This window comes from Akebia trifoliata, chromosome 4 (genome assembly GCF_017979445.1).
Source record: "Akebia trifoliata isolate Shusen 1 chromosome 4, ASM1797944v1, whole genome shotgun sequence".
In the NCBI taxonomy this organism is placed as follows: Eukaryota; Viridiplantae; Streptophyta; class Magnoliopsida; order Ranunculales; family Lardizabalaceae; genus Akebia; species Akebia trifoliata.
In genome coordinates this window covers 30,241,218-30,265,874 of record NC_141378.1, presented here as the reverse complement: position 1 = coordinate 30,265,874, position 24,657 = coordinate 30,241,218, and the positions used below count along the sequence as shown (strand labels likewise).

At 36.0% G+C, this 24,657-nt stretch overlaps 1 pseudogene; it reads left to right on the top strand.

The window, feature by feature from the left end:
- Positions 1 to 24,159, top strand: part of LOC147404701 (protein CDI-like) — a 49,387-nt pseudogene extending 25,228 nt beyond the window's left edge.
- The last annotated feature ends 498 nt before the right edge of the window (positions 24,160 to 24,657 follow it).

Genomic DNA, 24,657 nt, shown 5'->3' with positions numbered 1-24,657 from the left:
CATCCCTTTTCGTGTTATCATATGCCCTAACACCTTGATTAGTGGGCTTGAGATCTTCAACTTTAAATCCAAGGCAAGTAGCAGTCTTTAGAGGGTAAACATTCAATGCACTTCCATTATCAATTAAAACCAGAGGTACTCTCATCCCATTACAGTGGCTTGCTCCCTCTTTTGGGAGATTTGAGTTCGAGAAGGATAAGATATTCTCTACCTAAGTTGCCCCTACTATACTGGCCTACTGATATGGAGAAGTATCAAGGGAGACTTGGGTTGTACTTAATGTTTTGAGAACAGCCTCCCTATAGGCAGTGGAAGCCATTAGTATATCCCAAACCGAGATATTGGCCCCTGATTTCTTCAATTGATCACAGCGTTATCTTCTTCGATATTTTCTTTGATAGGATATTCTCTTTCTTTTCTTGTCAAGGCTGCAGGGTTATCAACATAGAGTTCTTGTGGCTTAAAAACTCTTTCCCCTCAAGTCATATGTCTAACTTCGTCACAGGAGAGGGAGAAAGGCTCATCTTCTTCAGTCAACAAGTATGGATCTTCATCTGTCTGTATTGAGGTGGGGATAGACAGTATGTATCATCCGAGGTTAGATCAAATGGTTCATAATTTGTAGTGAAAACCTCATCAGTGAAAGTTATCCCGACAAGGGGGTAACTAGGCGATTTAACTTAGATTGGATAGATGAGAGAGACGGGATCAAATAGTAATGGGGTGTGGGAAATCATGTTTAGGGTTGGTGGAGGTTGATAGGTGGGTAGTGGATTAGTGGTGACATTTGGTGATGTTGGACTAGGGATTGTGATCTTTTTGTTTTCATTAAAGTTTTGAATGGCATGACGCAAGGTGATACATCGATCAGTGTGATGGCCAAAATTTTCATAGAACACGCAAAACAAGTTAGAGTTGTGTCCTGCTAACAAGGGATTTGGTAAAGGTCAGGGTTGGATAGGGGTAAGAAGCCCTTTTTACATTAATTTGTGAATAGGTACAGTGAGACTCATCCCTAGATTGGTAAACTGACGTGGAGTTCGAGGTTGACTTGGGTGAACCTGGTTATTAGTCCGGACTGGGGGTTGAGCTGGGGTAGCTGACGTGTTGGCTATGTAAACATGGTTGGTACTAGGTTTGGGAATATAGGGTTTCTTAGACTTGTTATCAAAGGGGTTAGAAAGAACCCTCGAGGCAAAAACATTCAGGAGTTGGCTTCCGGCTTGTAACAAGGACTCAAAAGTAGGGAGATATTGGGCCACTAGGTGTTGAGCATATCCTTCAGAGAGGTTCCTTAGGATAATCACTACTTGTTCCTTCTCCGAAGGTCTATCCCACATTTGGGTAGCTTTGGCCCTCCAACGACCAATGAAATCAGTGAATGTCTCCCCATTTTTCTATTCAGTCGCTTCCAAATCCCTTCTTGAAGTCTCAATCTCAGTACTATATTTATACTGATACCAGAAAGCTTTTGACATGTTCTCCCATGTACCTACTATAGTAGGGTCTTGACACATCAACCATCGCAGAGCTGACCCGGATAGAGTTAATTGAAATATCAATGTTGTTCTTCGCTGAACCCCATAGTGCGCATGTTAGTAACATATACTTTAAGATGCGTTTTTGCACAACCTACCCCTATGAACTTGTCCATTTCAGGCATTACAAACTACTCTGGCAAATGAATTCTAGGGATACGGTTCAGGGCTTCAATGCGTGCTGCAATTTCATTGATACCCTTTATACTCTTCATAGCTGACTCCAGTTGAGACATTTTGTTGGCTAACACTGGATTCTCATTAACATACTCTTCGTCTCCGTCGAGTTCGAAGACTTCATGTGAACGTTTCTCTTCTACCTTCTTTCCTTATGAGATCTGTTATAATACTTCTACTTTGCTTCTTATACTGTTGATTTCATTGGAAAGGCTGCCAAGATCTTACGGATCTCTGTGAGCTCAGATTCTGAAGCCATCTCTGTTTGTTGACCTGGTGCTGTTGCTCATTCTAACCGACTAGACTTACGACTCTAACTAGGCGGTAGACGCTTGAGTTTGGGCGCAATGATAATCTTATATGACCCCATCAAAGATAGATTTAATCAATTTCAGTGTTACCCCCTTGATAACATTTTAATGAGTCATTTTATTGAAGTTTGTGCACCAATTCATTAATTAATCCATTCACGCAATGATTATTCAAAAATGAAATAAATATTTATTCAATGGAAAATAGCTTTATTGAAAATGACTGATAAAAGAAACGTTCTCGTTACAATATCTTTCAACAAATCTGACTTAAACTATTTTTTACATGGACGCTTGGCTTTGTCTTGATGGTCATCAGGATTGCTATCAGGCTTGATCCTTTTGGCTCTAACAACTGACTCTTTGAATTCTGCTGATCCGTTTGAATACCCTAAGGTGCATTTGTTCCAAGCCTTCTCAATGAGATGCCCTAACTTTTTAGTTAATGGCTCGGGAAGGAAGAATGCTTTGTGCTAAAGTAAAGATAATTCTATGGGTACATCGTACTGCTCTGGAATCAATACAGGTTGGTAGAAAGACATTTCTTCTAAACCGATCAGACGGACATAGTAGGATCCTTTGGTTCCTAGAATAGGGGGATCAGTCATCCACCAAGGACATCTTAAATCGATATGACGGGCAAGGCGAGAGTCTAACCATTTGCTCCAAGCCTTGACTGAGTTGTGATGCACTAGCAGGTTTATTTTGGAAAAGTGTTTTGGCCCATACTCGAGATTTGAAGGAACATCTACAATTTTGAGACAGTCATAAAGTCACATATAGAGTAAGTGGGGACTTCTTTTGAAGCTTTCCCGCTCACCATTCTTTATGGCATTTAGATCCGAGAAAGTTTCTATTAGGATAAGAGGTACAGGGTTGGCTTTCCTTGAGAGTTGGGATGCTATATATATGAAGGACTCAGGGACAGTCTGACTGTCACTTTTGGAGGTCAGCATGTATTGGGCTAGGATTCCTAGGCACAATCGATAGTCTCTAGTGGCTCGTCAGGCTTCGGGTTTTACATTGACGGGATGACTGCGAGAACGATACGGACCCAGTAAAGGTACTAAGTCCAATCTTCCATTATGGACTAGGGCCTTGGCTTCTTCTTTTGAAATGTTCAGTCGTGTGGCAAGATCACCAAAATATTCTGTCTTCAATGAGGGCCTGACTAGAGGTTCTGAAGTGGATATCCCTATAATGCCACAATAATCCTCATGAGTGGGCCATAAGTGCAATATGAAACATGTGAAGATAGGGGTTCCAACTCCTACCCATACGTAAGAGGTTCCAGTCAATTTCAAACTCGTGGAAGTAAAGAGAATACTTCAACATGAATCTCCCAAAATTAATCTTCTCTACAGGGTGCATACCTATGATGGTTGTTTTGACTAACTGGTCGATCGGGTTATTACCTATGATTAGCATCCTGATTTGACACAAAAATGGTATTTTAGTACACTTCCAAGGTCTATGTAAAATATATTACTTTTTCTTTGAAAAATCTTGTTCTTATGGAAATCATTTTCTGGAAAATACTTTTTCTTGGAAAATATTTTTTTCTAGAGAACACTTCTATTGGATAATACTTTTTTTTTGTAAATCATTTTTCTTCTTTGAAAATGGGTTGAAACCCGAATTTAGAAAAGAATTTGATTTTCATTTTAATTTAAATGGCCAACCCATCATGATTGTTGGGTCAAGATGGACCGGGTCATTATGAATTATTGCAAGAAATGGACTCTTTATTGGGTCGGTGCACCCATTTTAATCAGGTAAAACAAAAACTTTAATCTTCGAGGACAACCATACATTCTGATCTCATCAATAACATACATTCTGATATCATCATTCACATACATTCATCAATCACAAAGTACCATTTAATAAACAACCTGGGAATACCCACGATAAGTTCGAGTCGTGACCTACAGGGGAGGTTTCTAGACTCTAAGCTTACTACAAGCAATGCATTTTTATCTGGCCACCCTTGCCCAAGTACAGCTATATATCTTTCGAGCGTACTCAATCAGACAGTACGTTGTGACTTGGTTTGATATACCGTATAGGTAAGAATCCAAAACTTCAACTCACTTCTCTGAAGCCAAAAATAGTCAATTTAATCCTCAGATCAGAGGTGGCACGCGATGCTTGAGCAAAAACACTCTTAAATCACCTCTTTTCTGGAATAGACGTAGTCTATCCACCTGGTACAGTAGTACATCGGAGCAGGATCTCTCTTAGGCACTGGTTTTGACCAAGAAGTGCAACTGATGTACTTGGATTCTCTTTGATATACCTATGGTACTAGTCAAGAGTTGTAGCTTTCATAAATGGTTTGACATCCCACGAGGGGACCGACCACGTACTAGTACTATATTGGCAAACGGGACATGTGACTGTGTGGCTCACAATAGGTCAAAGGCTCAGGTCGTTCTAGCTTGGGTGCATCGATATACCTTTCAGAATCACCTAATCAGACGGTACTGATGTCCCAGTTTGATATACCCTAAGGTACGTGACTGGAGTTGTGGTTTTCATGAATGACGTCGCATCTCCGAAGAGACCGGGCCACACACTAGTGCCATGTTGGCTATATAGGACGTGCAAGCGTGCAAAGTAGTAAACGTGCTATAGTTGTGTGTGCAAAATAGGGTGGGGTATGCCCGGGGCCTTTTCAAACAAATGGGCCCATGGGCCTAATTATTTCATCACCACATTGATTCCATCGAAATTTTAATCAAACCAATCACATCAACATTAGGATCAAAATAAGCAATTCCCACATATGTATCAATCAAGATTACGGCAATCAATGGGTACACCACACAGATTTATAATTAGAGTCAAGCACATTATTTGATCCAAAAGATTTTTTCTTTTATGGTCCAATTAGGGGTTATTTTGGGTGATTTTAAGAAAATTGGGATTTCAATGAAAATTAAATTGAGGCTAAAATGATGGTTGTATGGTTAAGGAGCATAAACCCTTTTTTTTTTCTTTTTTTTTACAAAAAAAAAATATTAATTAAAACACAGCCCATAAAAAAATCTATTGCCAAACCAGCTTGTTTGCAATTAAACAAATATCAAAATGTGGTATGCTGTCGACAAGTATTGGTGTGATGATAGAGCGAAAAAAAAAACCTTAACATTATTGCCACAAAGAACCAAAAATTCGAATCGCCCCAAAAATCAAAACGTTACTTTCAAAAACCCCTTTTTTACAAATACTCCGAATCAACATTAAAACCGTTGACCTTAATGGAAAAAAAATTAGTTAAAGCAGTCTAAACATCTCAACAAATCAACGAGTGAAAAAAAAAAACAAATCAGAAGAATAATGTTTCAAACCAAATACCGATAAAAAACCCTTGACAAAAAAATATATACGAGAAGGCGAATAAAGCGCAAATGGAGAGGGAGAGAGGGAATTGCGGTCATAGAACTCGAAGGGGCATTAATCATAGATATAGATCAAGACCTATTGAAGATTTCTCCTTAATTTCTTCGGCTAAAGAAGTTGTTGTACATGCAATCGTTGTACTCTCTCTCACGATCTAAAATAAAACAGAATTTTAAAAGCGACAAATAAAAAAAAATTAAAAAAAGACATTCAGATCCGCCACCATCAATGTTCTGTTAAAGTTCGAAATAGACACAGAAACACTAATGGAACCCATTCCATTGGCCATGGTTTTCGTTCACCTCTATTACCGATTACAAAATTTCCCATGATTGATCGAAACACAGCAACGTTCTTGGTTCAGATTCGAAACACACAAATCAAATTTTCAAAGGGAAATCCACAAATCCTATTTTTTTTTTTATTATTTAAAGATTGAGATCCTACTCTTCTACGCTGAGTCACAAGTCCATCGCCGATCAAAACAACAACCTTGAACTCTTTCTTCGACAAACGAGAGAAAAATCAATTTTCTCTTGATTAAATCGTTTGAACTCTAGTCGGTTTCAAGAAGAGCTAATGGTTCTACAATCTAAATTGAAAGAAATTAGTGATTTTATGTGGAATTTCAAGTCAAACGGACTGACTTCAATTGATCGAACAGAGAGACCGGGTTAGTCTCTATTGAAAAAACGATGAAACCAGGTGCAAAGCCTTTTAAGAAGATGGTGTGGGAAGAAAAAAAAAATATTTTTTATGCACGACGCACCACTTACGTCAGCACGTTGCTGCTGTTAAAGGGCCGTGAAAAAAAAAAACTAATAAAAAACTTTTATTCGTGCCCCCAACTAAACCTTGCAGTAAACAGAACCTAATTTTTTTTTTTTATTATTTGTTATTGACGGACAGAACAACAGTCGCTTATTACAAAAAATAAACAAAACAAAATTTTATTATTATTAGTTTTTTATTATTTTTTTTGTTTTTTTTTAGAAAAAACATTGTCAAACAACATATCAAACATACCTAAAATAAATAAAAAATCTACACACGTAATAAAAACATGGTCCAATAATCATTACCCCTTCCTTAATAAAACCATCTTGAAATCTCTTATTATTTGGGGTCTTTTCAAATAACCCTTGGTTGAACCATAAGAAATCATATGCCAAATCAAGGCACTCAAAATCGAATTGAATGATATTAATAGAGGATAATACCGACCCAATAATCCAAATAATACAAATGGGTCATTACCCATGTCATTAACCTTCGATATCCTACATTATTTAGGTCATTATGAAGGACCCCAAATTGAACCATAACAAAGATGTGCCAAACAAAAATATTCAACATCTCAATCAATGATCAACCATAGAGCCAGAAGAATAATAAAAATAAAAATAAATAAATAACTCAACAAAAAATAAACTAAAAAACTAGGTCCCACTGGCAATGTTCCATACTTGGGGCTTTTCAAGTCTGATCTTCAATGGTCTCCGGTGGAGTCGCCACTGAAAGCGCCCTCAATCCGCGGGATGCACGGATCCGTTTTTGACCTTTGAGGTTTGGGAGTCGCCACCTAGTTATTGCGGTCTAGGAACCGAATATCGACTTAAAACTGATAAAAAGAAACAACTAATCTACTACAAAAAAAATATACTGAGTCCGAGGATCACATTACGGGGTTGGAAGGTGTTAGGCACCAACCCCGCTCGACAAACGCCGGTCTCTACTAATTCCCAAATGAGACTATACTGCTAAAAAGACCTAACCGTTAAAAGAATAAGAAATATATACCTTTACGAAAATAACAGCCTTGTTTCCTTAGATCTGGTAGAATAGTTCTCCGTACAACACACCTCACTTCGTTCTGTCATCGGATTGGCTTCAGATTTCCAAGACGAGGTACTTTCTTCTTAGATCTAAATTTTCTGACTAGGTTTTTAAGTGTTTTTGAAGAGCTTCTACGTGTTTTTTGAGCTAAAGTTAGGGTATGGATGTTAGGTAAGGAGTTAGGACTTCAAAATTAGGGTTTATGGGAGGTTAGGGAAGCTTTTTGACCTACGTTTCTTAAGGTTTATTTTTTCATACGAAAATAGGTTGTAGGGACCCTTATTTATAGATTTTTTTAAAGTACTTTTTAGATAGAGTTAGTATTTAATTATAATTGTTTTAGGTAGAGTTATATTTTAATTAGAATTGTTTTAAATAGAGTTATAGTTTAAATAGAATTGTTTAAAATTGAGTTATTGTTTAATTAGAATTCTATTAGGGGTTTGACTTTTAGTCTCAGTTAATTGACTTTAAGATTTTAACTTTAGTCTTACTTGATTGACTTTAAGATTTTGAGTTTAGTCTTACTTGATTGACTTTAATTTTGACTTTAGTCTTACTTGATTGACTTTAAGATTGACTTTAGTCTTACTTGATTGACTTTAATTTTAATTAGGATTTCACTTTACATTAATTAATGTTTTAATTATTAATTTCATAATTTTTAATTATTAAAATTGTAAAATTATCGTTTTACCCTCGGAGATGACTTTTTGAGTTTTAAGTCATTTTTCAATGTTCCAGGATGTTTTGGAATCGAGTTTTCCTAAGAAATTCAATGGGAATATTAGTTTGTGTCATTTGTGAAATTTTTTATGCGACATCGTCGTGAACTTTATGAGGGGCATTTTCGTAATTATGTCAAATTTCGTGAAAATTGGCGAAATAATTTATTTGATTTCGATTTGTTGTTTTATGTGTTTGAAAGGGTTTTCTTAAGTATAATGTGGGCTCTAGGATGTTTTGAGATTAGGGGTATTTTGGTAATTTGGTAATTTTTTAGTGATTTTAATCATAAAACTTCTTTTTATCGGCAAGATGATGATTTCTATGTTTTTAGGGTTATATTTTCTTAGCGTAACGTGGTTTCTACAGTTTTGTTAGTTCGAGATACATCATCCGAATTTCTGAAACATATCTAGTAACAAATAAAGCATTAGAATAAACATCCATCATTGAGAACTGTTGCAATTGGGTTGACAAGTTGATTAATCATGCGAATGCAAAAATGGGGTGTCTACACATGTCAATGTTGTCCTCACTGCATCTCAAGTTGCAAAGTTCATCAAAGAAAGTTCCATAAGTCAATACAGAGTACCTTTGGAATTAGTCTCTGATAATGGGTCACATTTTAAAGTTGAGGATTACTCTATATTCAAAGTTCAGGATCCGATATGAGAAATCATCCTCATACAATCCTTAGACTAATGGAGCAATTGAAGCAGCTAATAAGAGTCTTAAGGTAATCATTAAGAAAATGTGTCAATCACACTAGGATTGTTCAGATAAGCTACCATTACACTACAGGGGTACAGAAGTAGTCTTACCCGTTGAAATCTCGTATCTCAAGGTCTTAATAGAAAAAGGTCTGAAGAATTAAACTTGATTGAAGAAAAACAACTTAGTATTTTATACCACGTGCAAACTTATCAGAGAAGAGTCACTTGCACGTTTGACAAGAAGGTCAAAGTTTACCACTTACAAGTCAAAGATTTAACCATCAAACTTCAAAGAAAATTGACCACCCCTCTTCGACTATAGGAGGAAGTCTGAACTTAATTGGAGAGATTCATCCATTAATAAGGAAACATTACTTTGAAAAACCATCAGTTTTCAAAGAGAATCGAGTACTTATCTTTGACCTTAGAGAGAAGTTCAAACCAAATTGGGGAGGTCCATTCATCATCAAAGAAATATTACCTGGAAAAGTTATCAGACTTAAAGATCATGATGGAATCGAATTACCAGAACCAACCAACCTTGACTAGATCAAGCAGTACTACATTTAAGGAGGCCATCTTCGGTCGAATCGATTTCCTGTTACCTAGTTCAAAAGTTCAATATCTCTTTTCTCAGCCCTTTGCTGCCTTTTTCAAAAAATAAAGAAAAAAAAAATACTTTTTTCTTTGTCAGCCCGATCACCTAACCTAGGGGAAGGGAAATCCGAACTACGTTTTGGTCTGATCCCAAAAGTCTGGGGTACGTAGGCAACCTGAGAAGTTACTTCAGGCCCGACCACATTAAAATAAAAAAATATATTTCCCTACAAAAAAATAATAATAAAAGAAATATATTGTCAAATAAGGAAGAAAGTTCAAAGAAAAAGAAAGAAATGCCACACAAAGGGCATTCGGGTTTCTAAGCCTTAAAATTCCTTTATTTTTATACCTAGTCCTAAGCTTACCCATGAAAGTCCTCCTAAGTACCGTGTGAAAAAGTTAAGGAATGTAGTAAAGCATGATTAGACAGTAATTCCAGAAGTTCAAAAGGGAAGAAAAAGAAAAAAAAAAGAAAGAGAAAAAAAATGAGGCCTATTAAGTTGAAAACCCAAAAAGGGCGACTTAGGCAAAAATTAAGGCAAGCTCGCAAGGTTGAAAATCTGAAAGGACGACTTTTGCAACAATTAGAGCAAGGAAAAAATAAAAGAAAACTCGCTAAATTGAAAACCTGAAAATGCGATCTAGGTAAAAGTTAGAGCAAGCTCGCTAGATCGAAAACCTGAAAAGACGATTTAGGCAAAAGTTAAAGCAACACAGAAAAATAGAAGAAAATCTCAGGAGGTTCAAGTTGAGATATCTGAAGTCCGAATAATTAAGTTCAACACTTAGTTTAAACAAGATAAATACTCAGAAGCCACAAATAACTTGTCTACGATTGATCTGAAAATTTTTGCTTCCCCAAGTGAATCAAGAGGGAGAAGGGTGAATTCCATAATGAGTCTCAAAAGGAAATGTTTTGCTCTCTTGAGCCTGACTCAAAATTTTCAATCAAAATTAAAAGTTAAATCTTTATTGCGCTTGTGGTTATCAAATATTTCAAACCTTCATACAAGGGACATTTTCTTTCTTCTTTGATATGTAGTTTCCCCCTTAGACTAGGGGCATTTTTTTTACAAAATGTGTTTAATACAATGTTTCTTGTTAAACTAGGCACATTTTGTTGTCAAACTTGATCAATGTTAATCCTAAAGGATAATGGGAACCCCAAATTTAAGGTTACCTCTTGATAGTAATTTTTTTGAAAACCCCTGAGGTATAAAGAAGTTAAAAATTTCATAAAATTTTTGAAAAACCTTGAGATTCAAACAGAAGCGTTTCTGATCTCATATTTGGTTTTGCCCAGAGATTAATTCATTTCCTTTTCATATAGAATAGGAGATAGGGCATTCTTTTTTTTCTAGATTCATTAATTCCTTCCCAGATTTATTCATTATTTCCCAAATTCATCTATTCTTTCCCAGATTTATTCATTCTTCCTCAAATTCATCTACTCTCTCCTACATTTATTCATTTTGCTCAGATGCCACTGAGGGTTATCTCGGATTTGCTCAGATACTGCCGAGGGTTATCTTAGATTTTGCTCAGTTACCACCAAGGGTTTTCTTGGATTTTGCTCAGATGCCGCCAAGGGTTATCACGGATTTTACTCAGTTACCGCCAAGGATTTTCTTGGATTTTACTCAAATGCCCCCGAGGGTTATCTCAGATTTTTCTTAGATGCCACCGAGGGTTATATCAGATTTTGCTCGGTTGCTGCAAAGGGTTTTCTTGGATTTTGCTTAGATGTCGCCGAGGGTTATCTCAGATTTTGCTCAGATACCGTCGAGGGTTATCTCGGATTTTGCTCAATTGTCGCCAAGGGTTTTCTTGGGTTTTGCTCAATTGCCGTCCAGGATTTTCTTGGATTTTGCTCAAATGCCGCCGAGGGTTATCTCAGATTTTTCTCAGATGTCTCCGAGGGTTATTTCGGATTTTGCTCAGTTACCGCCGAGGGTTATCTCGGATTTTTCTCAGATGCCGCCGAGGGTTATCTTGGATTTTACTCAGTTACCGCCAAGGATTTTCTTAGATTTTGCTCAGATGGCGTAGAGGATTATCTCGGATTTTGCTTAGTTGCCGTCCAGGGCTTTTTAAGATTTTGCTCAGTTGCCGCCTAGGGTTTTTTTGGATTTTGCTTAGATGCCGCCGAGAGTTATCTCAAATTTTGCTCAGATGCCGTCGAGGGTATCTCGGATTTTGCTTAGTTGTCGCCAAGGGTTTTCTTGGATTTTGCTTAGATGCTACAAAGGGTTATCTCGGATTTTGCTCAGATACTGTCGAGGGTTATCTCGGATTTTGCTCAATTGCCGCCAAGGGTTTTCTTGGATTTTGTTTAGATGCCGTAGAGGGTTATCTCGGATTTTTCTCAGTTGCCGCCAAGGGTTTTATTGGATTTTGCTCAGATACCGTCGAGGGTTATCTCGGATTTTGCTCAGATATCACCGAGGGTTATCTTGAATTTTGCTCAGTTGCCGCCAAGGGTTTTCTTGGACCAGCTCAAATGCCGTCGAGGGTTATCTCAGATTTTGCTCAGATGCCGCCGAAGGTTATCTCGGGTTTTGCTCAGTTGTTGTCAAGGATTTTCTTGGATTTTGCCCAGTTGCCACCGAGGATTTTCTCAGATTTTTCTTAGATGCTGCCAATGGTTTTCTTGGATTTTGCTCAGTTGCCACCAAAGGTTTTCTTGGATTTTGCTCAGTTACTATTGAGGGTTATCTCGGATTTTGCTCAGATTATACTCAAATTATGCTCAGTTTTTACTCAGACCACATGAGATTTATCTCAAATGCACGTACTTGCACATTTGTTTCGTTAGTCAAGGATAATTTTCTAATAATTCAAGGATCTAACGCTGTCAATGAGAGCTCGCGCTCAAAGACTTGACATTTTTTAGTTCGGGGAGAGCTTGCCCTCAAGGAACTGAACATCTAGACGAATTGCTAAATCATGCTGCAAAATGAACTGTCACTAGCTTTGGCATTCAGATATCGTACTATCTACCAAAATAGATTTGTTATCTAGTTTGCTTCAACCCTCTGCCAAAGAGGGGCATCTGTAGACACTTCATTTTTGTATTCACCTGATTAATCAACTTGTTAACCCGATCGTGATGATTCCCAATGATGGATGATTGTTCCAATGCTTTATTTATTACTAGATATATTTTAGAAATTTAGATGAGGTATCTCAAACTAACAAAACTGTAGAAATCACGCTAAGCTAGGAAAATATAACCTTAAAAGCCTAAAATCATCATTTTTCAGATGAAAAGAAGCTTCACGATAAAAATTATTAAAAAATGATCAAATTATCAAAATACCCCTAATCTTAAAACATCCCTAAAGCCTACGTTACGCTTAGGAAAATTCTTTCAAACACATAAAACAACAAATCGAAATCAAATAAACCAGTTTGTTAATTTTCACAAAATTCGACAAAATTATGAAAATGCCCCTCATAAAGTTCACCATCATTTCGCACAATAAATTTCATAAATGATACAAACCAATATTTCCATTGAATTCCTTATGAAAAATCGATTCCAAAACATCTTGGAACATTGAAAAATGACTTAAAACACAAAAAAATTCTCTCCGAGGGCAAAACGGTAATTTTACAATTTTAATAATTAAAAATTTCGAAATTAATAATTAAAATATTAAGTAATGTAAAGTGAAATCATAATTAAAATTAAATTTTTTTAAGTCAAGTCAATCAAGTAAGACTTAAGTCAAAATCCTAAAATTTAATCAATCAAGTGAGACTTAAGTGAAAATCCTAAAATCTAGTCAATCAAGTGAGACTTAAGTCAAAACCCTAAAATCAAGTAAGACTTAAGTCAAAGCCCTAAATTCTAGTCAATCAAGTGAGACTTAAGTCAAAACCCTAATCAATCTAATAAGACCAAAGTCAAACCCTAACCCTAATAGAATTCTAATTAAACTCTAAAACTATCTAAAAGAAATATAATCTGACTCTAACTCTATCTAAAAAACTCTTAAAAAATTTATAAATAGGGATCTCCACACCCTAATCTCGTATGAAAAAGAAAACCCTTAGAAAAAATAGGTCAAGTAGCCTCCCCAATCTTCCCAAAACCCTGATTTTGAAGTCCTAACCCCTTACCTATCATCCAAACCCCAACTTTTGTTCAAAAAACACCCAAAAACCCTTCCAAAACACCTAGAAATCCAGTTTACAATGTAATCATTTTTGGGAAGTAGTAGAGACTGGCGTTTGCTGGGCGGGGTTGGTGCCTAACACCTTCCAACCCCCGCAACATGATTTCCCGACCTAGTTTCTTTTGTAGATTAATTTTTCTTATCTGTTTAGAGTCGATGTTCGGTTCCTAGACCGTAATAACTAGGTGGCGACTCCCAAACCTCAAAGTCAAAAGCTGATCCGCACACCCGCGGATCGAGGGCGCTTTCAGATTAAGTGTGGGAAAACTAGCGAGCGACCCTTATTTGACTTGACGCCGGCATCAATTAAAGTTTCTAAGCTGAGACACACGCAAAAAGTAGCATCCTTGGTCTAGATCACGTGCATGATGTACATGTGCTTTGCAAAAAGTAAAGTATTGTTTTACGTCCCCAAGATGTTAGATGTCACCCATCGCTAACAAAGATACTGATTAGCACGAAAGCTCTCCGATAATAATCCTCCACTCCTCTTGCTAATGCATTGTGAATCAAGACCCAATCATGTGACAAAGAATTCAAATGAATGACGTATCTAGCAAGTTCCATCCTTGACTTCCGTAATTCCTAATGTCACATTGATATCTTTAAAATCAATGATAAACGTGATGCCACAAAACTCAATGGTAAGCGACGGAACAGTGGGATTTATCGAAATAATAGAAGTGCAACATTCTTTCACAATTTCTTGTAATAAACTTTAGAATTGATGTAGAGCAAATTGTTCCATCACGATGGTTTCGCGAAACCATAATCCATTGATGCCTTGAAAGTAGGGACTGAAAACATATTCCTCAAAAATTGTTCATTTGGAAGAAGTCAAAGGTACTACTACAATCTTGAGGAAAAAACGATCGATTATTGAAAATCTGATGATGATTGGTTATCAGATGATTGCGACCGAGTGAATGTCAACTACGACGCAGTGAATGTGATAAATTTGCAAACGTAGTAAGTGCGGGTTGATCACAAGTTAATGCTGACTGCGTTGATCACTTCAGATTTGCATAAACATAGCTGAGAAAAAAAATTTGTAAAATGGAACTTTAATGGTTATGGATTTGGAAAATTTTGAAAATGGAGAAGGAGAAGATGAGTTAGAGATTAGGACTTGTTATTTGATTTTATGGTGTATGGCAACTTCCCAAAATACCATTGAGTCAAAAGAAAATCCTAAAATGCTAAGAAATTAAATTATAAAATGAAAGGAACACTAATTAGCTAAAAGAAATAATCTAAAAATATTGAAAAAAAAAAAAGAAATATTAAGGAAAAATACAAATTCCTAAGTTTTGGATGGAAAGATAGCTGAGAATATTGCTTAACGTAATAAGGGATCAGCTCGTCACTTTTTAGCATGTAGAGCTTGGGTGTATCAAGTATGCTGTCCTAATTCATCTATGACTATTTGAAAAGGGCCAACAAGGGGAAAACTTATCTATAAGTAGACCATTCCTGTCTACTAAGTTTTGTGCAACGCTAAACATATGAGACTAATTATTGGGGTTCTAATCCGATCAACATCATCATCTTTTGTTCCTAAGTAATCTAACACGTTTTGAAGACATCGAATTCAAGGGTTCCTAGAAAAGATCATCAAGAAATCTTCAAGAGGGTTCATATCATTCAAGAGGGTTCATATCATTTGGTATCAGAGCACCAAGATTGCTGGAAAAACTGAATCATCATTAAGAGAATTCTTTGAAGATTGGGTTACGTGCCATTCAAATTGGAGATCAAGAGAGTCCACAATCGGATTAGAGATTCGACGGGGTAGATCTTGCTTCCCAACAAAGTTCATAACAAATCAAAAACCAAAAGGTTGCTAGATAATCCAGGTTATAGAATTCTAACCCATTCTTGTGATGTTTTGATGTTTAAAAAAAAAAAAAACTCATGAATCTCTTGCTACAATTTCAACAACAACCAAGTGTTGTTAAGGAATTTTTTTTATCTTCTTGGCTGAATTCTTGATTTCTGATTTTTTGCATTCAATATAAAGATTACAAAAAAAAAAAAAATCATCTGCTGGAATTTAATTTCAATGTATTTGCAATTCAACTACATCATGAGTCACAACGATCCTGCTGAAATTTTAGAATAGCCTTTGTAAAGTAAGTTCTTGATGTGGCTGTTATCATTTGCTATTGTTGTTGTGTTGTTTTGTTGTCTTGTTGCTATTCTTTAATGCTGTTCGGACGTCTTCTTGCATGAACTCGTTCATGTTTGCTGATTCTGCAGCAACCTTGCCATTAGATTCTGATTTTCAAATGTGTTTTTGTTGGTTTGTCATCTTCGAATGCCACCATTACATGTTATTCGTTTATCTGTTTTGCTGAATTACAAAACGATGTTCTAATTTCATTCTTAATATAAAACAGAAAAAAAAACAACTTGCTTAAATTCAACAATCATCAAGAACACATAAATTGCTGGATTTTCTTGTTGTTTTTCACAATGAGTTCTTGCTAATTTTTTTGCTGAATCTCCAACAATAATAGATCTGAATAAGAACGATTCAGATCAGCAATAATAACGTTTTAAGATACATTGTTATTCAGCTCAACAATATCGTTTCTTCTGAATTTTTTTTCGAACAACCACAATATGTATATATATTTGCTGAAATTTACACGTTGGTGATCAATAGGATTTAACGTTTCTTTTGGTGATTCATAACGATTTGTTGCTCAATTCTTAAAAAAAATGAGAAAACGTTGAATTGCTCTTTTTGAATTTCTGTTATGTGTATATATATAATTGCTTCTTGCTTCTTGCTGCATCTCAACAATTTGTTGCTGGTTCATAACTATTTGTTGGTGCATATAAATTTTTTTTTGAATTTGTTGCTACATTTACGACAACAACAAGGTTTTTGAATCTTTAACACGATTTCTCTCTTGCTGAAAATTCAATCATAACGTTCTCAGTTTTTAGCCATTATAAAGAAAAACGTCTCTTTAACAAGGACTGATTTATAATGTTCTGTTGAAGAAACAATGTCTTTATAAAGAAGATTCTTATCATTTGTTCCCAACAATCTTTAAATGGGCAAACATTTTTTTTTCTTGCATGAACTCGACCTTACATGCTGATTTGCATTCTTGGTTCTTTTTAAATTGTTCTGTCTTGCTAGCCTTGATAATTTTGTTGTAATTCGACCTTAAATTCTGATTCGAAGTATATATAGGGCTTGTTTTGGGTTATGAGTGGTTAAAAAAAAAAACACAACAACGTATTGAAATCATGAGTAAAGAAGGAGGAGATTCACATGAGACCGACATGAAATTATTCATTAAGACTGTTCATGACCAATTCAAATTGTTGAATACACAGTCGGACAATATGGAATCCTCGTATGAATCTAAACCATATTGAAGACAGTAAATTATCGATGGGATAAGAAAGTTGATCTCAAGGGAGATAACAATATGGGTAATATAAAGATGACGATTCCGACTTTTTAAGGAAAGAATGATCCTGAAATATATTTATAGTAGGAAAGAAAGGTTGAGCACGAATTTGATTATCACAATTATTCTGAGAAGAAGAAAGTAAAGCTAGCCGCTGTAGAATTTGCAAACTATGCTAGTATATGGTGGGATCAATTGGTGATCAATAGGCGTAGAAATGGTGAGAGACCTATTCGGTCATGGGATGACATGAAGTCAGTGATGCATAAAAGGTTTATACCTAACTATTACTATAGAGATTTGTATATAAAATTGCAATGGCTGGTCCAAGGTTCCATGAGTGTTGAGGATTATTATAAAGAAATGGAAATTACCATGATTCGAGCAAACATAGAGGAAGATAGAGAAGCAACTATGGCTAGATTCATTGTCGGATTGAAAAAGGAGATTGTTGATGTGGTTGAGTTGCACCATTATGTGGAGATGGAAGAGTTACTGCACAAAGCCATTAAAGTGGAAAAGCAAATCAAGTCTAGAAAATTCATATCTGGATCATCTTCTAAATGTCCACGGAGACCAAATTCGAAGGACAACAAGATTCCTTTCAAACCAAAAGAAGAAGCAAGGTCGATAAATTTAGTTTCTATCCCTAAAGATAAACCCGAAACAAGATCTCTAACTAAGACACGTGAAATTAAGTGTTTTCGGTGCCAAGGATCTTTTATAAGCATGAAGGATTTCTCTTCAAGAAAGATAAATTGTGCGTGCCTATTTGTTCTGTTCGTGAGTTACTTGTAAGGGAAAGTCATGGGAGAGGTTTAATGGGTCATTTTGGTGTTCTAAAAACTTTAGATATATTACGTGAGCATTTTTATTGGCCTCATATGAAGCATGACGTGCAATCTGTTTGTGACAAGTACATTACATGTAGGCAAGTAAAGTCTAAAATTAGACTGCATGGGTTGTATACTCCTTTGCCTGTACCTAATCAGCCTTGGATTGATATTTCTATGGATTTTATTTTAGGATTGCCAATGACTCAAAATGGTAAAGATAGTATATTTGTTGTTGTTGATAGGTTTAGTAAGATGACCCATTTTATTGCATGTACTAAAACTAATGACGCAACACATATTGCTGATTTGTTCTTTAAAGAAGTAAATCGATTGCATGGGTTACCTAAGTTGTTTTTGGCGCACTTTATGGAGTAAATTAGGAACTAAATTTCTATTTTCTACTGTTGCACATCCTCAAATGGATGGTCAAACTGAAGTAGTCAATAGGACACTCACTACTTTGTTGCGTGTTATCATTCAAAAAAATTTAAAATAATGGGAGAAGTGTTTACCACATATTGAGTTTGCAAATAATAAGACTATTCATTCTACTACTTCATTTTCACCATTTGAGATTGTTTATGGTTTTAATCCTTTAATGCCTATGGATATTTTACCTTTGCCTACTAATGCACATGCTAATCTTGATGGTAAGAAAAAGGCAAATTTTGTTAAAGATTTACAAGCCAGAGTTCGAGCCAACATTGACAAGAAGAATGTGTAATATGCTAAACAAGCTAATAAGGGCCAATTGAAAGTTGTTTTTCACCCTGGAGATTGGGTTTGGATGCACTTGCGTAAGGAGCGGTTTCCTACCCAAAAGAAGTCAAAATTATAGCCTCGAGGAGATGGACCATTTCAAGTCTTGGAACGAATCAATGATAACCCCTACAAACTAGATTTGCCAAGTGACTATGGTAATGTTAGTGCAACTTTTAATGTTGCTGATTTATCCTTGTTTGATGTAGGTGATTTGAGGATGAATCTTTTCAAAGAGGGGGAGAATAATGGAGATCGAGTTACTGACCAAATAACTCAAGTTGATGTTACCAAGTCTTCTCAAGAACCATTGCAAGGAATTGGCGGTCCGATGACTAGGGCAAGGACAAATAGAATGAAAGAGGCATTGCAAGGCTTGATTATGGAAGTACAATACAAAGAAGCCATTCTAAAATATTTTAATCTTCAATTTGGAGATATCAAAGCTTCACCAAGGATGGTCAACCATCTTTTTATGAAAGAGGTCATTTTGGAAATTCAAGTTGGAAGCAAGGGTTAATTGGAAATTTTATGTTCTAATTGTCCTTAGTGTTGGTCTTTTATTTCCTAAGGACTAGTTAGGCCTAATCTTGCTTTAATTTGTCTATAAAAAGGGCACCTCATGTTGTATTTAAGTCACAATTGACAATTTACATTTTATGAGAATTGAAGATTCTTCAAGAAGTTTGCCTTATGCTCATGTATTTTTGTTTTAAGTTCTTTATGAGTTCTTGATCGAGTGCATGAATCTTCGATTTATCAAAAGAGTGATCATCCTTTGTACATCTCTAGAATGGGGTTTCAAGGACTTAGTTTCCTTGGGGTTCTAATCCGAACATCATTATCTTTTGTTCCTAAGTAATCTAAGACATTTTGAAGACATCGAATTCAAAGGTTCCTAGAAGAGATCATCAAGAGATCTTCTAGAGGGTTCATATCATTCAAAAGGGTTCACATCACAGCCCTTCCTGCTCATCTGGAAACTCTCGCAAAGTATCATCCCGCTTGGATAGCGAAGTAAGCAATCAAAGGGCTGACATTAGCGAGCACTCATAGCGTCCTTGCTTTCTCGATATCAGTAATTAAGGATCTCTCCTCCTTCTGGTAGGTGCGTGCAAGCAATAAAAGGAATATCATTCCCTTAATAAGCTGTCTACGGCAATCTCTCTGTAGCAAGAAGCCCTGTGAAAGCCATCTCATAGGTGATTACGTCCTGGGAAAACGATAGAAAAAAGCCTTTATTTTGTAAGCCGTAGCTTTTTTTAAAGAAAAAGTAAAATATCGACTTTCATTCCACTTTAAAATATAGTAAGGTAGCGAAGTTCAGAGGAGTGGCAGGCAAGCAAGAAGTTCATCCATTGATTTGGACGGGTGAACGAAGAAAGACTACTCTAGCTCAAGACCCCGGCCCCTCATCTCGGCAGAGGAGAACCCCACCCAGCCCCGCCTTGCTCTTGCTTTGTTCGGATGGCTGGAAGGACTCATTTCAGACGGAGCAGCCAATAAAGGTCTTTATCAAGGACAGTCAGATCGAGGCAAGGGTTCATCCATCCAAGAATTGGAGGAGCTCAAAATCCTTCTTTTATTGCAGGCCGATGGACGCAGAATGGACAAGAGATGCATAGGATGCTAGGTTCATTAAGTGTGTGTGACGATATGATGTATCAAAGGGCATGAAGTTGTGTACTAGGGCATTGTTGGGCAGGGCTGGAAGCATGGGGCAGTGGAGAATAGGAAGGTTTTTTATTGACTCGTCGTAGTGATTGGGATGGATGGGTCCTGCTGGTCAAGGTATGGTATTGGGTACATCGTGGTGATAGGTTCGTGATGGATAGAGATGCTTTGTGGCCCTGGTTCTGGCCCCTTGGACTGTATGGGGTCATGGGCATTAATTCATAGATGATCGTAAATTAGGATTGCACCGATGGTTGGAATTTACTGATATTTTTTTAAGTTTTCGGAAAAAGCTATGGGAAGTTCGGATGGGCAATTAGCTTCGTTTTGCTACCACACCATGGCATCAGGTATGGGTTGTGATGGATCTACAGGCATGGAAACTTGGATCAGAGGAGCGTGCGGGAGCGAGAAAGCTAGCATAGGGAAGGCCCATGTGAAACGTTCTGTACCCACTGCCAAATCGGATTTAGAAAAGCTCAAACTATAGATTCAGAGCCTAAGCCGGTGAATGAGAATGAGACGAAGGCGAAGCGAAGGTAGAAGCTGCTGAAGTAAGCGCGAGCCTAACGCGCTACGGCTTAACTTGACTAAACCCCGCTTGTTGCGGAAAAACGTAAGCGCGAGCTAACGCTACCTTTATAGTAAGTACTCTTAGCCCCGCTTGTTGCTACCACTGGCTTTGCTCGTTGCCCATACTAGAGAAGGGAGTAGACTGAACGAGCTAGGGATGATCGAACCTCGGAGCTCTTTGCGCCGAGCATTTCAGCCTCTTTACTTCGCTACGCTCAGCGGCTCGTAAATAACCAATTTCTTTTTTGTTGGGAGAATAGTTCCAATGGTAGAACAATGGTCTCCAAAACCACAGGTTAAGGGTTCGAATCCCTCTTCTCCTGATCCTACTTTGTGGAGGTCCCTCTTCTGAATTCCTCTGGGGGGAGTTCGCAACCAAAGAATTGGACCCGACCCCTTTTTCTGTTATGGCCGAAGCCCTACCCTACAGCTAGAGCTAAATAGTTATAAAACCATGAGAGAACTCAAACTAGTTATAGCTACTGGCTATTCTAAAGAGCGTGCTCCCCAATAGCCCCGAGAACTAAATTCCCCCTTAAAAAAAAGTTCGGCTAGGGTTGAAGCTAAAGATATCTCTTGCAGCAGCAGCCACCGCCAATATAGTTCACGCTTTGAATATTCTACAAGATCGGCTGTCGAAAGCAGTTGTTACGAAGGCAACCAGGTTTCACCATGTATGGGCTCCATTATGGATGTTGCAGGTTTGGGCCTGGGAACGATTCCCTGCCCTAAACTCCTCTCCAACGTGCCCCAAACCACCGGCATCTCCAATCATCTTCCTTAGGTATGAAGGAAAATGCAGTTGAACTGTCGTCCCTGAGATATTTTTATTTGTTACTAGATCTGTTTCAGAAATTCGGATGAGGTATTTTAAGTAAGGAAAACTTTAAAAACTACGCTACGCTAGGAAAATATGACCCAAAACATAGAAATCGTCATTTTGAGATAAAACGAAACTTTATGAGAAAAATAACTAAAAAATGACCAAATTATCAAAATACCCCTAACATCAAAACATCCTTAAAACCTATATTACGCTTAGGAAAATGCTTTAAACACATAAAACAACAAATTAAAATTAAATAAATTATTTCGTCAATTTTCACAAATTTGGCAAAATTACGAAAACGTCCTCATAGGACCAATATCATTTCACATTAAAAACCCATAACTAACATAAACCGATAATCCCATTGAATTTCTTAAAAAAAACTAATTTTAAAACATCTCTAAACATTGAAAAATAACTTCTCTCAACGCAAAAGTCCTCTTTGAGGGCAAAACAGTAATTTTCTAATCTAAAAAATTTTAAATATTGAAATTAATAATTAAAATATTAATTAATGTAAAGTGAAATTTTAATAAATTAAATTAAAAATTTAAACAAATAAAACCAATTAATTAAGCCCATGGATCAAATTTTGAGTGGTGACCCATTTATTTAAGTGGGGCCCACATAATATTTATTAAAAGACCCCTCCATCTAGGGTCCCAAAAAATTAAAAATATAATTAGGAGGGTTCCCCAAAAAGTAAAAAAATCTTCATTGTACGTAAGATTTAAAATCATAATTAAACAACTTAGTCTTATCTTGAAAAAACCTTAAATCCCTAATTCAAAACCCTAATTAAACAACTTAACCTTATCTTGTAGAAACCTTGCCAAACTGAAAAACATAAAAAAAAACTCTATAAAAATGAGCTTCCACAACCTAAACTCGTAGGTCAAGAAAAACCCTAGGAAAGAAAGGTCAAAAACTCTCTCTGGTTTTTCTAAATCTGAAGCTCCAAGTCCCTACTTAACACCCAAACCTCATTTTTTTATTAAAAAACACTTAGAAATCCTCAAAAAACACCTAGAACATCCAAAATATATTGAAATAAAGGAGAAGAATACCTCATCTTGGAGATGGGAAGCGGATCTAGTGATGGAGAAGAAAGTAGGAAGACTCATACAGAGAATGTACTCCGCCAATTTTGAGGGAATCGACCGTCACAATCACTCAGGTAAATTAGGTTTTTTTTTTTTAAATTTTTAGGTCATTTTTAATAATGTAATTTTTGAAAAAAGTAGAAACTAACATTTATTGTTTATCTGTTTAGAATCATGATTTGAATCCTACACCGTAAAACTAGGTGACGACTCCCAAAACACCATAAAAACGGATCGAGAGCGCTTTCAGTGATGACTTTACTAGGGACAGTTTGAGGATAAAATTGAAAATTTCCAAATATTGGTGCCTTGCAAGATCGATTTAGTTATTTTTTTTATTTGTTTATTATTCATTCATTTTTTTGTATATTTTATTATTTTTGTTTTTTTGACTTGATTATGGATCATTTGATTTGATTTTGGGTGTTATATTTTGGAATTTTATTTTTTATGATTCAATGGGGCTCATTTGTGATGACCCTAAATAATTCAAGATTTCAAGAGGTTAATGACTTGAGGAAGAAATATGGTGGTTGAGATGAGGAGCTACTTTTTTTAAAGAAAAAAAAAAAAAATTTTAAGAAAAAATAAAAATATTTGTTTGAAAGTCATTGTTAATATACATGGTGTGCTGATAAAGATTTGCTTTTTTTGCGTGATGAGAAAAGACATTTTTTTTAAAAAAAAATCGCAAAAAAACAAAATAAAACAAAAAACACCACTAGTATGCTTGGTGTGCTGCTAGTGAAAAAAATGTTTTTCTTATTTATTTTATCTTCTTCTCCATATGTGCAAAGAAGAGGACAGCAAGAAGAGAGGAATGTCTCTCTCCTTCATCTCTCTCTCTCTCTCTCTCTCAATCGAAATTGATAAAAAAAAACAAAAACTGGAGAAAGAAAAGAAAATAAAGATTTGCCTACTTCACCGACCATCCATCATCGTCTTCACTTCACCTCCTTGTTCAACCAAACCAGCCATTACGTCCTTATTACCTCTGTTTTACAGCACCCCAAACCTTACGTTCTTCCCCATGTTTTAGCAATCCCAACACAACAGCTCCACAACATTTTTTTTTAATGTTTTCAGCCATTCAAATGGCCCCAACCGAATTCCATTATAGTCCTCTTTATCATGGTTTTGATCCCCCTAAGCACTTATCTCATACTTGTTTAGCAACCCCATTAAGCCACTCTTCTACCTTCGTTTTTGGCAGCCATAAAATCACCTCTTTTATCCTTATTTTCAAACATTAAAAGTAGCCCTTATTATCACCTCTACTGCTATATTTGCAAAAGAGAATCTATTAAATCATGTTGCGAGTATGATTCTTCACAGGGTTGGGAGGAGTGGCTTCAAGCGCTTCCACGAGCATTGGTTGCCGGGTTTATGAAGACTGGCATAACATTTCAGGAAAAGGGAGGAGAGACTTCTGGGACAACAACTACATTTGTTGTGATTAACGGGTAGACTTGACTATTGCGTTTAATTTGACAGTTTGATTTCTTCTAAATGATTCTGCTCAGATGCCAATTTCGATATAATAGAGAGAAAAAGATCTTTGTTACTCATATAATTTTAAAGAAGAGAATTCGATCCAAAATAAGAAGAATACATTTTTTAAAGAAAAATCCGAATTCGATTTTTATTTTTATTTATTTTTTTCAAATTTTAAATAAAATTCAATTTTCCTCTTTTAATAAGAAAACACATTTTTTTTTAAAAACCCAAATTCTACTTTTTTTAAGTTCTTTTTTTATAAAACAGAATTCAATTTTTTTTTTAAGTTCTTTTTGTTTTGTTGAAGAAAAAAACAAAATTCAATTTTTTTAAATAAAAATAATAATAATTATAAAACAAGAGTCTTTTTGTGTTGTTCATGTTAAAAAAAAAAAGATGAAAAAAAAAAAAAAAAGATGTCTATATTTTGTGATCTGATTTGGCCCACGGGCCCATTTATTTAAAAAA